The sequence below is a fragment of the Haliotis rubra genome, unplaced genomic scaffold (genome assembly GCF_003918875.1).
Source record: "Haliotis rubra isolate DU_JTF1 unplaced genomic scaffold, ASM391887v1 Scf2, whole genome shotgun sequence".
Lineage (NCBI taxonomy): Eukaryota > Metazoa > Mollusca > Gastropoda > Lepetellida > Haliotidae > Haliotis > Haliotis rubra.
This window is the reverse complement of record NW_025766002.1, coordinates 5,073,827-5,091,712: the sequence shown is the minus strand read 5'-3', so window position 1 is coordinate 5,091,712 and position 17,886 is coordinate 5,073,827. Positions and strand designations below refer to the sequence as shown.

General features: G+C 39.0%; 2 long non-coding RNA genes across 2 annotated transcripts in view; one reads left to right on the top strand and one right to left on the bottom strand.

Annotated features, from left to right (window-relative positions):
* Nucleotides 1-13,841, top strand: part of LOC124275418 — a 34,112-nt gene extending 20,271 nt beyond the window's left edge. Inside the window, exon 2 of the long non-coding RNA XR_006898275.1 lies at nt 13,475-13,841. This is a non-coding gene — a long non-coding RNA (uncharacterized LOC124275418). The remainder of the gene's footprint in view (nt 1-13,474) is intronic.
* Nucleotides 10,596-11,960, bottom strand: LOC124275417. Its single transcript, XR_006898274.1, has 2 exons — nt 11,376-11,960; nt 10,596-10,728 (listed from the first exon to the last, which is right to left on the bottom strand). It is a non-coding gene; the product is annotated as an uncharacterized LOC124275417 (long non-coding RNA).
* Nucleotides 13,842-17,886: the final 4,045 nt, after the last annotated feature.

The window sequence follows — 17,886 nt, the reverse complement described above, 5'->3', positions numbered from 1 at the left end:
TTACCACTAATGATATCTGTTATTAATTCATTAATATACTGATCATGAAGTGAATTATAACAAATAACATGTGTATGTTTTATACCACCAAACACGAGTTACAGCTAGGGAGTAGTAGTGGCTGTATTAAACTTATGGCCGACACTGTTTTGAGGATACGAACGGAACTTTATTGTTGCATAAGAAATACATACATGTATTTGAATGTCCCCACACCTCGCAAACCATATAACATGATTGGTAGGACCATGCAGTCAAAACATTTAAAACAAACAATCGAGAGGAATGTGGCGATTTCTAGCCTTGAGGGGATAATAAACACGTCTTTTATGCTTTTCGTCACATCGCCATTATTCCAGCCATTTAGTGACGAAATCAAGTCTGCATCCATAAACATTTTAAGTCCAAAGTCCAAATGAGTTTTACTTTAAATGCATATTTATTCATGACATTGTTATCTAAAACAGAAAATGTCATAGCACTTAATGTAAAGGCACTCAATTCGTTATTCGCATTACATAGTTACAATTTATGATACAGATTAACTTCCCTCAGGTAGTTAACAATGAGATGCCCGCTCACCCGGGAAAACAGATATCGGTGGTACATGAGTATAACAAAGGAGTACATTACCAAATGTACAACAAGATGACTAAATGATGCATCAATTAAAGTGTTTACAAACAATCTTAAAATGAACTTGGATACATTTTAAGAGTAGATATTTTACTTGAAAAAGGTTGACGAAACTTTGACAAATTCGGCCATGTAAAGTTCGTTTAACAATGATACTAATTCATTCCATGAATTAATAAAGCTATAGATAAGTAGGGTCTGAAACTTGAAACAAAAAAAACTTCATCTCAGTTAAGCGGCTCACAGAAGGAGTATTGGGGTCGCGCGCTAATATGAAGTACGGTAATCCAATGTTTTCATAGCAATTCGCTTTGGTGGCACTTCTAGCACCATTTTGGTTTTCGCTTTACCGGGAATAGGGAATATTGAAATTTAGCTTTCCCGGGCCGACACCGGTTAAAATACTGTAAAATGATTGTCCTCCTGAGAGGGTACGTAAGTCCCAAAACATTCAAAGTAAATTTTGAACTAAAATGTATGGCTAGATGTGTGTAAATTGCTAACAACTGAAGGGATGATGTACATCCAGCTATAGGGTCCATGCAGGAAGCAAATGTATTGTAAGTCCCAATGGTCCCCAGTATGGTGATCTGCCTTCAGTTGTTGGCAATCTATAGCCTGTTTTATATTGTATTGTCATGTAGTTAAAATGTTTTATATTTAGTTACTAGTTTTAAATTTCTAACTGTGATAATCTAGTTGTTTTACTGTCCTTCGTAGAGAGGTTTTATAATTTACCTTTCATTTATATTAATGTATAACTTGATATAGTCACGATATGGCTGAAATATTGCCAAAGTGACTTTACATTTTAACTCACTCACTACACTTGAGTGCACACCCACCCGCTCTGACTGGGTTCGGTATCCGGGTGCTTCGTTTCGAGCGTAGTATACCCAAGTACAAAATAGTGTGTTTTTAAAATCATAGGTGATACTGACAGTGTCTGAAATAAGCCCAAAACCCAGCCAGACATCAGGGCTGGTAACTTCCAAATGTTACCAGCCCAAAATGGATTTAACCAGACCAGACACCAAGATATGTATGGAACATGTAAAAGTTTTACCAGATCATCAGGCTGGCTAGCTGTAAATCTAGACCGTCCGTCAGAAATCTAGCCCGTCTCGGGCGGTGGGATGTGCACTATTTCATACACTGGTAAAAGACATCCTATTTTTACATGAAATGATTAAATCCAGGCATTAGAAAATCCGAAAAGCCTACACTGCTGGGATACTTTATAAGAACTACCGGGTATATCTTCAAATAACGGCATCTGATTTGCATCCGCACTTCCTAATGTCCCGATGTTTATGTTGAAGAAATTCTGTCAAGGTGGACAGTAGCCCAGTGCCCGAGTCCGTCACGGTCGAGGGAGCAGGTACTGACCAGCTTGCAGCTAGGATTTGAAATAAGACTGTTGGCGAGAAACATTAATCCCTCTGGATCAGTGCCCTTTAAAATCGTTGCATAGAACTGTATGGGCAATTGGCACAAAAGCACGAGAACGAACGAGAACGCGAGATCGCGAGATCGCGAGATTTGTCAAATGTCGCGATCTCGCGTTCTCGTGTTCTCGTGTTTTTGTGCCAATTGCCCATACAGTTCTATAAGTGTAACGATTTTCAAAAAACACGAGAACGCGAGAACGCGAGATTGCGACATTTGACGAATCTCGTGATCTCGCGTTCTCGTGCTTTGTGCCAATTACCCATACAGTTCTGTAACAATAACAAAATTCTTAAAACGAGAACGCGAGATTGCGACATTTGACAAATCTCGCGATCTCGCGTTCTCGTGCTTTTGTGCAAATTGCCCATACAGTTCTGTGTAACGATTTTCAAAAACACGAGAACGCGAGAACGCGAGATTGCGACATTTGACAAATCTCGCGATCTCGCGTTCTCGTGTTCTCGTGTTTTTGTGCCAATTGCCCATACAGTTCTATGTAACGATTTTCAAAAACACGAGAACGCGAGAACGCGAGATTGCGACATTTGACAAATCTCGCGATCTCGCGTTCTCGTGGTTTTGTGCCAATTGCCCATACAGTTCTTTGTAAAGATTTTCAAAAACAAGAAACGCGAGAACGCGAGATTGCGACATTTGACAAATCTCGCGATCTCGCGTTCTCGCGTTCTCGTGCTTTTGTGCCAATTGCCCATACAGTTCTGTGTAACGATTTTCAAAAACACGAGAACGCGAGATTGCGACATTTGACAAATCTCGCGATCTCGCGATCTCGCGTTTTTCTACCAATTACCTATACAGTCATCTTGAACTGTGATCACGGGTAGCTCAGTCGTGGCAATAGAGTTGCGTCCCTTGAGCGTGCCAAAAACCTATGCTGGTGGGTTTCATCCTACATCGAACTGATAATCCGTGATATAACTGAAAGATAAATACTGTTGAAAGTCGTGTTAAGCCAAACTCACTCACTTATTTAGAGCAATGCACGCCCCGGGCTGTGAATGGGGGTTAATTTCCAATATTAGCATGCCGAGCTTGTGAAGGTAAGGCCGCAATAAATTAATAGACAGAGTTTGATTAATTTCTAAAAAAAATCATGGGAGGTCGGAAGTATGTTTATTTACATTCAATTTTTGTCTAATCGAACTTTTTAAGGCACCTGTGTACATTTACTGTAGAAGGATTCGATTCACATGCATCATGCATGTTCATCAAGTAAAGAAAGTAGGAATGTAAGAGGGGTGAATTAGGTGGTTGTATATTGTGTACGTAAATAAATAACTAATCATCATTATCTTATATCAGGATATAGTGGTCTCGCAGGCGACGAATTCTTTATGCATTTAAGTTGCAATTAGTTGTCAGTTCAGCTGCCTCTTGTCCTTGTGTTTCAGTGAGTGAGTGATTGAGTTTGGTTTATATGGCGGCTGTATGTAAATAATCGAGTGTGGACCAGACAATCCAGTGATCAACATCATGAGCATCGATCTGCGCGATTGGGAACCGATGATATGTGTAAACCAAGTCAGCGAGCCTGACCACCCGATCCCGTTAATCGCCTCTTACGACAAACACGGGTTCCTGAAGATACCTTCTAACCCGGACCTTCACGGGTGTCTTTGTGTTTCATGTACAGTTCTGTGTGACAGTTTGGTCAGAATCAAAGGTTAGTTATTATGCATTATATAATAACATACATAGTAAATTAAACCCTAATATTAATCATTACACAAAATAGGTATTAATATTCCCATGATAACAAAATAAAAGTCAATACACAATATGCCATTTAACGTGTATGAATGTGCTAATGGTAGTTTTCTATATGTCCTGTCAATATGCTGGCTAGTAGTTGTTGTTTGGTAACTATTTTCTGTATCATGTAAGATTGATACATCTCATCTACCATGTATATTGTATGTACTTGACAAAGATTCTTATATGGGATTAGTGCATGCGATGACTGTTCGGCTGCTGGATTCGCGAACCCATTCTCGTGTAACCCACAGGATAGGTTATTTGTACAGTATCTATTGTCTATTTCATTATTATACCATGTATTATTATAAGTCTTTATGTCAACACTCATTTTGTATATCACTGTAAACACGTGATCACGTGAGTCACCTGTGTTATATTGCATCGCGTAATACCGGTATATGACTGTTGATAGGCACATTTATGCACTATATTTATTATGATGACATGTTCATCAGATGTGATTTTATGTTGTATATATCGTGTATATTATCGTTATAACAGGGTGTCTTCTTCCACCACGATATGGAAATAAACAGATATCTCACTCATAACCCGTAGTCTGTGGTTAATAACACATTGGAACTCCGCCATATCATGGCTGCCACAGGAACACAACTATTAGCTATACAAATGCTTTTCTATTTCTTAGAACTTGAAGACAAAAGCATAGTATAAAGCAGGATGTTTTGTAGTCAGGCGGGAGCGGAAGAAAATCTATTAAAGTAGCGAATATTGTGTCGAGTAAAACATCAGACATGCTCATTTTAGCCGAGTGCTACAAATTGGCCTGTTAGAATTTTGTCTGAATGAATATGCTAGCCGTATATGATATTGCATCATGGAGAAACTCACTGGTCTGTGATTATTTGTATAACTGACGGTGTAGCTGCGAATTAATGCGGCTTTGAGCACTATTTTATCACTCACTGACGTTAATATATATCCAGCTTCCGGACACTTTCATGTTTTCACTTTTATTGGACATTCATATTCACAATTTCGTTTGTTAAATTATATTAAACACGTTGAGGATTTTAAGTACATAGGAAAACAATGTAGGAAACAACGGCAGCGGACTTATATACACTACCCTACACATCGTGTATGTAAATTACATAGCATTTTCAAGCTATGTGATAATTTTGCTAAATGCTACTTGGGAAATGAAAAGCACGAAAGAAGCATGACCACAGCACTACTAAGATACGCATGCGCCTTGACCTTATGATATTACGCATGCGCAACGACAGCGTCTCAAACGCGAGATCGCGAGATCGCGAGAACGCGAGAAAATGCAATGTCGCATTCTCGCGTTCTCGCGATTTCGTGTTTTTGTGGCCATATTTGACAAGTCGAGATTGCGAGAATGCGAGATTTGACAGCATGTACAAATGTCGCAATCTCGCGATCTCGACTTTTGACAAAAAGTGCTATGTACCAAAAACACGAGAATGCGAGATCGCGAGAACGCGAGATTTTGGCCAAATCTCGCGATCTCGCGATCTCGCATTCTCGCACTTTTGGCATTTTTAGCTTGTTTCCAAAGGACGAGATCGCGAGAATGCGAGATCGCGAGAATGTCCCTTACAGTATTCCATAGAATAGTCATTCGGAAAGTCACACTTAGTGTAGTGTACGCTGTCCAGTGCCCTCGCCTTAAAAGCAGTGCAATTCATGTTACACTTGTAGATGTCCTTACGTTTGGTTTTAGTTGACATGTGCTTTCACACCTGGCTCAGTTGAATACATCACCCGGGACACAACTCTGTCGCGCCAATGTCTAGAAAAAGCACTTATATACTATCTATCCTTCGCTGAACCACGTGATATTAGTGTGTTCCGTCACTTCCGCGAATTGTGTCCCTTTGCGCGCGACGGCTGGTCGAGTTAACTTTATTATAGGGGAGCAGAGAATGTTATTAATGTTGCGTTCGTGCGAAACATGCACACATGGATTAGTTACAGCCCGATTCGGAAACATTAAACCATCTGTAGCTTCTTTTTTAAAGAAAGTTAGGACATCGCTGACGATTTTTCGACACAGAGACGCAAACGGCGATCTTGTCTCGACTGTTCGACCATGTCGACAATCAACTGTCAAAGGTGCACCCCTTCACAATAATAGACCAGGCGACTATTCAGATCAAGCTGAATACAAATCAACCTGTGAAGTTTCTACACAGCAGGCATACACTGTCTGTAAGAGGTAGTCATGCCCGGCACTGTTTTACACTCGAATTAACAAATCCAGTTGATTTAACCGCTTCTCAGCAGCGATGGAATTGTACAAGTAGTAATTTGTGGCATCTTTACAGAATATTTTACCAAAACGAACAAGAAGTCACAGTAAGTTACTTTTAACTTACATATACATGAGTGTTTAAAAACAAGTATTCTAATTGTTGTTACTATCTTCGTGCTGTAAATTGTATTTGTAATGTGGAATAACTTATTCTTTGTTTTCTACTTAGGTACCGAGAACTTTGTGAAATATTTGAGATGGTTTCTCTCCCAGTAGAGTAAATTTCATCTTGAGAAAAGTTGCCAAAGGTTGCGTTTGACGGCCCCTGAGGGGGAAGGGGGAAACATTGTTGCGAATAAATATGTGCGAGAGACAAGTCACTCTTTTGAGTATGTATTAGACCCAACTACCCTACAATCAAAGATCTCTTTACATTAAGAGTAATAGATAATCGAGTCTGGACCAGACAACCCAGAGGATCCCATGGATGGCTATTAAGAAAGGCGGAATCTGACCGGGAGGACTGCTGTATTAACAATGATGAGACTACAAGATTTGGCCTCTTATAAAAGTGTATGTGTAGGATAAAGCACGACTCCGAGGTTATGGTTGGGAAAGTAAGACCCGAGACCGGAGGGTGGGGAGAAATAACCGAGAGCGCGTAGCGCCCGAGGTCTTACTTCTCTCCACCTGATGGTCGAGGAGGAGTGCGAGGAGGATAACCGAGGAGGAGTGCTTTATTATACATATAAACCGTCAATGATGGATAATTAGATGGTCATGTAATGAAGCTACATTAACAGTAACTAAAGGGCTAGTAAAATCAATTGATATAAATAGCTGTGAGGAAGAGATTCCGCTTATGAATCTGAAAAATAAGGTTGTAATCCTGCTACGGAATCATTTGCACATTTAAGTTGACCTATGGGAAGAGGTCTTACTTAGAAACAGTAAAACCGGGAAATTAGTCTTAATTACGAAAAGTAAAACCTAGGAGCAAACAAAAACCTCAAATGCGGTAATTTCGGGAAAAGAAGCCATGTCTAATATATAGTGAGAAGCAGCATTTCAGGTTTATATGGTAGAAATAATACATCATTTGATAAAGAAGGAAACTATATAATTTGACCATTTTTATGTTAATACAGCATAAGCATACAATACAATCATCTTGCCTTTTCAATAAAAATAACAAAATGTATTAGATTAAGACAAATTTTATTTTGAATCACTTTCGGGATTACTCCTGGTCAGTAAAGTACAGATTCTGGAACATTTTGGGAACAGATTGAGTTCCTTCAGGGATTCGAACCGACATGCCCAGAGTCAGTCAATAAATCGATAATAAAGATATGTAAACAGAAGCGACAAAACCCTTTCCACATTCATAAGAAATCTTTGCTAAAAGCAGAGTCGATTGTGTAATTGTAACTATACCATGAGCATAACAGTAAGTTCAATGAACACAGAAGTCCATATAAGTTACATCTTGCCTCAATGTCTACATATTTCAGACAATAGTGTTAATCTTTACGCTTATATTGTCACTATCTTCGTGTTGTAACTTCATTAACAACGTGGATTAGATCATAATGATATATATTTGTGCATACGTATTGAGAAGTGAAGATGACACTTGTATTGACCTACCCATAAGAAACATCAGTTCCTACGATCAGATTCCCCTTTGTGCAAAATACCAAAATGTTCTGTCCGTTGGCTTATGAAAAGAATTCTCCAGTATTTAACCATTTATATATTTTCTGATATTTATATAAGGTTTTTAGACTCTCGACTATGGCTATGATGGTCCTGCGGGTAAAATATTGATGAAGAATTTTGTGTTAGCGAACGCCAACATCACAGTATTAGACCCTAACAGTCAACTTATAGATCTTGTTGCCCTTACACGGTAGGGGAGTAAACTGTGTGTAAACGTATGTGAAGGTTGTCATGACCATTATTGGCATGGGTATGTATGGCGGTCAATATGAACATATGAGTAGCACCATTTGCGTTTTGGACCGTCTCAGCACACGTTCCGTCCTCTCCTGGGAACTTGCAAGAATCGCAGCCCATTATCACATACATCATCATTTCTTTACTTCGCTGGATTGAATAATATGACATAAGATGTTAAAGATGTGTATACAAGGATATTTCCTTACTCCACTAGCCCGTTAAGATTCAAATATATGAAGAAATTTGTACATAAATGAAGTCAGTATATTATAATTTCCATTTCTAGACGTTTCAATGTGTTTGTTTCTGTGTGGATTCCCTTAATGAATTCAGTGGTGGTTACCATGACAACACAATACACACCACACAATCTTATTCATGTAAAACTTTCACAGCATTATACTCGCACAGTTTTCTATATGTTATATTTTAGCTTTGCTTTTAAACATGCACTTTGTGTCTGTATGGCCTATGGTATTGCCAGGATACTTTTGATCAAACAAATAACTAACTGGACATATTCAACTGAAGTTAGATATTTTCGCTTTGGCAGAATAATTGTGCGGGTTAATATTGTTTCACTATCGCAGCTCACCCGCACAAAAACATTCCTGCTTATACTATAACGGGTACCCGCCATAGAAGTAATATATGGCGGAAGGTTGATAATTTCCTCCAGCAACGAGGCAAACGACAGCAAATGTTTTTTATTTGTAGTCAATACCGTAGTCAAAACGTAATTTTCACAACAGTGTACAGTAATTACTAATAAAAAGACAAAGGACGATTGATACACGATGGCCGCTACTGTTAAATCCAGGCTAGTATCCTACCTCTATTACATCCGAGGACATTTCCGGGTACTCCACTCACTATGAACTATACACAACTACACTGGGTACATCCAAGACATTAGGGTATGATCCATAACACGTGGAATAATCTTGACTTGCTCACTGCTGGTCTACCACACTGACCAGGAACACAAATATACAAAACAGGGTCAATCGTGACCAACGTTATTCCGGGACAAGCCGAATAGCGATTATGGACAGGGGCGAGTGGTGACGAATGTGAACAGGGCGTGTTGACAACGCTCAAGGGACACTACTCTGTCTGTGCCTCACAATATTTGATGTGTGTGTGTGTGTGTGTGTGTGTGTGTGTGTGTGTGCGCTCTCTTTCTCTCTCAGTAAACACGCTAGCAAAATGATTTGTTCGTGTTCACGCACTCACTCCCTAGGACAAACACCACTCACTCACTCACTAACTCACTCAAACTCACAAGCACACACAGAATGTTGCCTTGGAGGACAACTCCATATATAGAGCATCAGATTCTGTCTCCAAAACTGTGTCCGATCCTGTTTAGAATGACTTTCATCATCAGTGTGAATACTTTACTTGTCTTTGCACGTGTGTGTGATGCGATGGGCTGGCCTAGTTATGTTTGCCTTCCCGCAACTCCTGGCACCATCCCTATCTGACTGTGATTCATAAACAAATGCTTTACGATATACGTCCTTCATGACTGCGATTTTGAGGATACATGTATATCAGATGTTAGTGTAATCCTTTCACCACTTGTATTAGACTCATAGCACCAATAAGCACAAAGGAATGTTTATAACTTAAAAAGGATTATTTACCGGTGTTTGAACATGAACATGCATTAAGGGTTGTAGATAAAGACAACCTTAACATGTGGTAAAAGTTCATTTTGGACATTCAGAAAAACTCAACTGAAATTAAGGAGAAAAATACTCAGACAAACTTAAACAGGATCAGCAATTATACGGTCAAAGTACATGCCCAAAATGAATCTGTTGAGTTGTTTATGAATTAGCTTGTAAACCAGGTCAGACCTTCTTTTCAGAGTAAGAATGGCATATACTTCGTCTAACCATCAGCCTGTTCAGTGTACTGAAGATAGCCTACTGAACACCCGGTGTATTCCACCCAGAACCATGGAGACCCTGTCCAACAACACGAGCAGTGCTCGACAGGGGAAGGTAGGGGGTGACCAGTGTGATTTCCTGTGCTAGCAGGGGACCAACACTGATGACCCCGGCGGAGCAAGGTGCGAGTCTTGACCAAAACATATTCCCTGAAAAAAATCCTGTATAACGCTGAATAAGAATAGTTGTAAAGAATCATCAAGTCTTCTCATTTCATGGGGTTGACAAATGTGTGAATATAGGTTGGCTGGGCCGTGAAGGTGTGAGAGTTGAACGGGGATACACATTTTGAACGGGGGTAAACGTTCGATACATGTACTATACCGTTCATACGAGAGACTCGACCCAGGAGTGCAAGGTAGTAGTAATTCTCACAATAACCATAAAATTCACTATTTGCTAAACCCAAATCTGTCTAGGTCTTGGAATCCAAGCTTTTCAGTATCAGGTATTTGGATAGCATGATTTGCTGAAGTAATTAACATATACAACTAATTGTTCTGGAATTAACATAACAGTCTGGACCTCAGCGATCAGTGGGTAGTGGAAGAAATCAAACGATGGTGAAAGTTATGTGTTTTTTATTACAGACAGCAAACGGGGGAGCAACATCCAGTCCAGTGCTCCCAGGAGAGCACACTGGACGCCAACACCAGGAGATCCACGGCTTGAGAGTCTGGAGTGGACAAGAGTCTGCAACTGGGTGGACAGTGGTCGAGTGACTACAGCTTTTATTTTTCTGTACTATCTTCATAGTCTAGGGATCGTAAAACCCAGATGGTCAACGCCAGTGATCTTAGCAACATCACTCCACCCTACCCCAACTCAACTCCACCTTTACTGTGCGGCAGACTGACGCTTGGTTCCAGTTCTTTGACTTAGGCTCGTCAGGCTATCGACGGAAATATTCAAGAGGAGCTATTATAATAGTTTTTTAAAATCTGAATTGAAATACGAAACCTATCTGAATTTATTACACTATAACAATCGGGGGGCGTTACTCAATTTCAGAACCGCGGACCATTGCCTTCTAGTTCAAACAGGACGATGTATTAAACCATCCCCATATGAAAGGTCATATTCTCTTTGTAATTCGAACGATATTGGAGACCGATTTTCTATTTATTTGAGACAGCTTTCCTATAGTCTGTTTCAGCTTTCCTATAGTCTGTTTTCGCTCTATGACGAGCAGTATTGGTGTTTACATTTTAGGTACAATACTCTCTTGACCAAGGTTTCCTAATTTATCTTGAAACGTTTTGTTATTGGTGTCAGGACAACTTCCTAGTTCTTAATACGAGGAAAACAAAGGAAATGATTATAGACGTTGGAATGAAGAAACCTACGTATAGACCTGTTCTGATTAATAGTTGCAGCATCGAAGTTGTCCCAGAATACAATATCTCGGCACCATCACTGATGAAAAGCTCAGTTTTACTGCGAACACCGACAAAATCTACAAAAAAATCCAACAAAGACTACTTTTTACGACGGTCAACTCTTTTAATGTCAATTCTTTCACTTTTGTTTTATATTAAAAAACAAAGATTTGGGGTCCCTTTCAGTACAAAATACAAACAAACTGTCCACAATCATCAATCAAGGCAGCAAATTAATTATCAGGAGTCTCTTTGGAAAATCTGACTCTTTTAGGCACGTGGCATGTTGGAAAAAACTAGCTTACAAGATTGCTTCCGACTCCGAGCACTTTCTTCACAATGAATATATTCCTTTACCTTCTGGATGCCGCTTTCAAACTCCACTTTTTAAAACTAACAGCGAATCAAAATAATTTATTCCAACCAGCATCGCTATTTTTAAAACCAGTAAATTCACGCTAAGTTTTATCAGTTGTATTCTCATACGTCAACCTGACATTGTATCTTCTGTATTTTAAATTATAAGCTCCTGCATCAAGCAATTACCTTTATGTCTTTATATTTCACTCTCCTCTTATGACCTGTTTGAGTGCTATTTTTATTCAGTAAAGTTTAAATTATACATCATTTACCATAAACTGTACATGTTTATACCAGTTATCATTGCTGTGATGTGATTGAATGTATTACTTGTTATGTGTGTCGTGTCATAGTCCCCTTGTGTAAATACTGTGTTGTTGTGTTGATTCGCATATAGTTACATGTGCTATTTACTGCTTTTACGTATTGTAGCATCTGACGTACAACAAATTCGCTTTGGGACAAATAAAGTATTTATTTATTTAATTACAGATTTTATTCAGGTGAACTATCTTTTGCATGGGGCACGGAATATGCTCACCTCCTCTCGAACACCTGGTATCTTCACTATTGGCAATTCATGAACACTTGCTCATGATATAACCAAAATCGTACTATCGACTCTACTTTTGGCAGTGATTGCTTGTGGGTGTGGAAAGGGTTGTCGTCCACTCCCTATAGACAGTTGGACCATAGTCGATTGGACAACGTTCATTTCTTGGAGTGCTTGTCCACTCCGAAGTCCACGCTTCTTGCCTAAATTGCCAATAGCTACCGAGTGCAGCCGATCATAGTGTCAACTCAATTCAGGTGCATGTAATGAAAAACATATTTTGCACAACACATTATATTAGAGGTCACTTTTGATATTTCTGAATGAACATTTCTTTGCAGTTGACCCGGCATTGATATATGAGCTTATGATGAGGGTGGTTTTATTTCGCCTTCAGCAATATTCCAGCGATGTCCCCTCATTGACTGGAAGCATTGTTGTTATGTATCCTCGGCGATTCATGTGCTAGAGGGAAGTGAAGAATTATCAGAAGAAGGTGCTGTAAAATCACCCACACTCCTTCCCAAGGTTACATAAAACCAGATATTTTCCCATTGACTTCTCGAGTGATTATACATTTTTTTGTTAAAATTAACTGTGATATCAACAGCTATTACATGCACATGTGTGTATAGCCTGGCCTTAAAGACGCAATACAAATATGAAATATGACCACCTCAGCCGGCTCCTTGTCCGACTACAGGAAGCTAAACAGACTAACCCCAGTTCCGCACAAAATGTCAACCACTTGAAAATACCTGTGGTAACATTCAGTATAAGTCGTCATGGAAACAAGACAGCACTAACTATTAATAAATACATGTATAACCAGTTACAATTACTGGATGAAAACAGGAAGATCTTACAAAAAAATCACCCAGTCACAACTGTCAGAATATTCAGTCTGCACTGAGTGCTTGTTAAGCTACGGATCCTGATTTGGTGTGGTGTAACCTCAAGCCTCTTCTCAGAAAAAAAGAATTCAACACTTTTCCTTGTCACATTTTATTACCATACCATGACACATTTCTATCATTCATTATGGTCTGCTACTTAATATATCCAACAGAGATGATATGGAACAGTTCCCGGAATCAAAGTGCATCATAAGATGAAAGCAGGAAAAGTGACATTTCAGACATTCCGCAGACAGTAGGTCTGTAGACTAACCTTGGCATCGTATTCTGTGAAGTCCTGGGGCATCGCGTCTTTGTCAGCGTCACCACCGTGGGCCTCGGTGAAGTCGTACACGTATTCGTCACAAATATCGCCTGTGATAAAACAACGAGCTGGCTGTCTGATCAACTAGCACCACTGAAACAGACCAATCTGGAATTCACAATATTATACAGGCACCCCGATGCAGTACTCACTGAAACACTTATGTTGTGATACAATATATGGAGTCACACATATGTAGTTTAATCGGTAATAACGATGATGAAGGAACCGTGAGACATGGTGTATTCATAATAAAGAAATGATTTCAGCCAGACTGTAGGGCTGGCTAAAATGATCGATCATAAAAAATTATTCATGATTATCGATATTGTCGTACATGAACTTTTGTGACAGAAACAGGTTTTGATTTTCTCACACGACATACAATTTTAGGGCTTTATTCATGGTCTGCGTCTTAATTGTGTTCAGGACTCCGTGTGGTAGGACAGTCGGGGGGTGAATCAGGTGTTTTATACAGTGCCGCTTTGGCAAGACCCACAAGCGCTGAGAAGCTGCAACCTGGGATTCGAACCCGTGATCACAGGATTCGAGGAAGCTTAAGAAACGCAATTCTAATTAGCGAACTACAGCACCTTAGACGAATAGATGTGGTGCCATTAATACAACACAATCGTATGAATAGGTATTTACCGTATCATTCCTTCAGCTGTCCTACACTGAAGTGATAAGGAGTCCCTGTAAAGAAGGACACACATGTCAGTAATCCCATTAGATACATCCTGAACACAGCCCGACACTGGTTTTGTGGAAACCAGACACATCCCTCACCTCTCTGTAGACCCTCCTCCTATTGGACCTCACCTTACCAGAAGCCCATCCCTTGCATCAAGCTTATTTAAAGTGATTTTTCAAGGCGAGTGACGTTCGTAGTAACGTGTCCATATAAGGAATGTCACATGATCATATTCATGACCTCTTACAAGATCTCTGACCCTATTATGAATAACGTGCAGACAAACTACGAGAACTGTTTACGGCTTTGTTTCCTGACCTCAAACTCTCTGCTCCAATGCAGGGAATCTCCAGACAATACTTTTCACGTCTCGCTCGTTTTTAGGGGTGTTTAGCTCCAGTAAATCTCCTCATGGATAGTGTTTAAACCACGCCCACGGAAGCAGGCTATTCATTCATCAGGACCAGCTGAATGTCGGGGAATCCCCGCCACAGTTGAGGGAATGACCTCCATTCTCACCTTTGTCATACACACACAGCCGTTTAGAGAAGGCCTTGCATATTCATTGCCCGAACCACCGTGTAAATGAGAAAGCAAACCCGGCTCGTTCACATATGTAACTTTGGATGGATTCTTTCATTTTGCACATCAGTTTTAAAAAGAACCCAAATAGTACACATTCAATCCTCCAAAGTTTGAATATATTTTAGTACTGTATATCTACCTTCACGTTCCACGCTGGACTGATAACATATGGTCATATAGTTTTGCATTTAGACACATGTATTCGTATCAAACCGAACGGCCTCCAATCAGTCAATCCACTGTATAACACAATACTTTTACACATACACATAAAACAAGTTGACATCGATGTAATCGTAGACAGAAAGGTTCCTTAGGACTGATATAGAAATTCAGGCTGGTGACAAACTAGTTTATCAGGGATCTATGTATCTCATTTGTAAAACTTTTTACACTCTACAAGGTAAGGATTGGATTGTCTGGTAATATTTGTGTTTGTGTGGAATATTTCCACAGTGACTGGTTTGGATTGATACTTTGGGGTTTTAAATTATAATAATATGGTGTGATTTGATGTGTCCAGTTTAGTTTGTCGCTATGAAATGTTAGAATGTGAAGTCACATGAATTAAGCGACATCTTTTTCATTCACTGGAGTGACTGGACGGAAATTCGGAGATTTTAAACTGAAGCGATTTACAGTGTGTCAGTGAATTTGTGAAAACTATTTTTATAATGTTGTTACGTTTTCCTGCTACTATGTCATACCATACTGGACTGAATGTTGTCGGTCAAAGGCGATAGAACGGTTGTTATGTATTAGCATTCATAAGAGCAGGACGTCTTAAGGTAGGTATATGTCCCAGAAAGTTGCTATGTATCTTTCCTATGACCCTCATATTTCACAAAGCAAAATTCTTACTGGTACATATGAATTGAGAACTGGAATTTGACAAACTGTTTCAGCAACTGTATTCAGTGTTAGGCTGAGCCGTCACTTCTATCAGCCACTCTAAATATAACACTACTGGTCCTGACCGATTCTTCATAAGCAAGAGGTTCACGGTGGACCTTTCTCCAGGGACACAGGTACAGTATCTCCCATGAATGCAGTGACGATGCTGGGACCACAGGCCCTCGTATCTTATCGAGGATTAAAGATTAGAAAGAAAAATATCGAAATAACAATGAAAAGAAGGACCTCAACTTACTCCTGTTGGGTGGGTGCTCTTCTGGTTTACAAAACAAGACGTTACATGGGCAGAATGTGAAACACACCCCATTTTCAGAAAGACATGTGCGTTGATATTTGGTGTCACCTCACTATATTGTCACGAAATTGTAGACATAAAACATGGATCAAAATGACCACATTGATTAAATCTAGTTAGCGTCGCAGTTTTAGTAAATGTGATAGCGTATATTTCGATGATGTGGCCCATTTTCTCCTGTGGTATGCTGGAACTAATTACTGAACGACCGGTATTAACAACTAGAAAATAACACATTTTATCTGTAATGATGAAGTTCTGAGATACACACATACACATTCCCAGGTGAGGCTTAAGTTTGCAGTCACGTTTAGTAAAAGACAGGTATCAATTGTTCATAATGCGTCTATTTTCTGATTGTCATACACATAAAAAAGCTGTAGCTACATGTATATCTGGGGATGGAGTGTAGTGGGGAATTAGGGTCCATACAGTTTTGGAAACTGTTGGTATTAAAACCACAAAAGTGAACTAAAGTACTGTCGGAAATGCTAGAAAAATGCTTTTTGACTTATATTTCAGAGGTATTACAGTTACTTAAATAACAAATATCACTTTAAGAAACATCTACCTAACGTAGACCGAGGGAATAAATTTTGAGACATGCCCTAAAATGTATCTTTACTGATGAAAATACCAAAAACTTAGAAAAATAACGGGTAGTGGGACGTTATTTGATACAAAGATTAACTGCCTGTGTTACGTCATCAGCATGCACGGTATCGACAGGTGAAATTGACACCTGAGCACACGCTCGGGGCAGGGGTCATCGCAATAGATGTTTTCTTCAAAATGTTGAATATGTGTACGTATAGTAAACGTATTGGTTATGTAAGGGATCATTTGTGTATGTGTGTATGTGTGTTTGTTTTGAAATAAACATACGAATTACTGTACATTGGAAAGAATCCTATCACTTGTGTTATCTTATCGACTGATTGTAGAAATGTGCAACGTTTTAATAAATGTTTTGCATGTCAACAGTATATTTCATTGCAAAAATATGGATGTAATTCGGTCAGTTTAATCTAGTTGTGAACATTGGCCAAAGATTTAACGAAGTCACTGGTGTAGCCTCTTTTGAATATATATATTCTTCTTCTCATAAAATTTGTATACCGCCCGTCTAAGTACTCCTTTGTCAAAGTTGTCAAGATTGGTTTTACGTCCCGGTTTTGCTTTTGAGACGGTCCCTGTCTTGTCTGATTTGTTTACAATATTGTAAACTTGTTGGTAAGACATACCAACAGCTCTACAAGTTCTGTAATAAACCCTTTCTAAACAAATGAAAGGTTTACCTCTGTCTTTTTCAAGCACAAAAAACGTACAAACCTTTGCAACAATTGACTGCAAATAGTTGGCCATAGTGGACGCTGTGATAAAGATGTGCATGCATGACGGGAACCTTATTTATCAAGACTTAACATTAATATTAATATTTCTCCAATAAAGAAACGATAATTAAGTAAGGTAACACAAACATTCAACATTTATTTGTTTAGGAAAAACGTTGATTCATATTTTTACACCACCTGTATTATTAGCATAAATGTAAAGACAATTTCAGATTTCTGTTGTTGAACTCTGAAAAAATCCTAAGTTGTTGTTTTGGTACCATATTCTCTCCTGTAATCTGCCCTTTAAATGCATGGGAATGTTAAATCGATTGAAATAAAAATTAGGTACACGAAAGGCGAGTTGATATATTGACAACATAGTACATTTATGACCTTTATAAAGATATTAAGGCTAAAAAGCATTTTTCTAGCATTTCCGAAAATACTTTAGTCATACGTGTAGGTTGAGATAGGTGACCTCATTTGCATATTTTTCGGATCCTATTTCCCAACTGTTT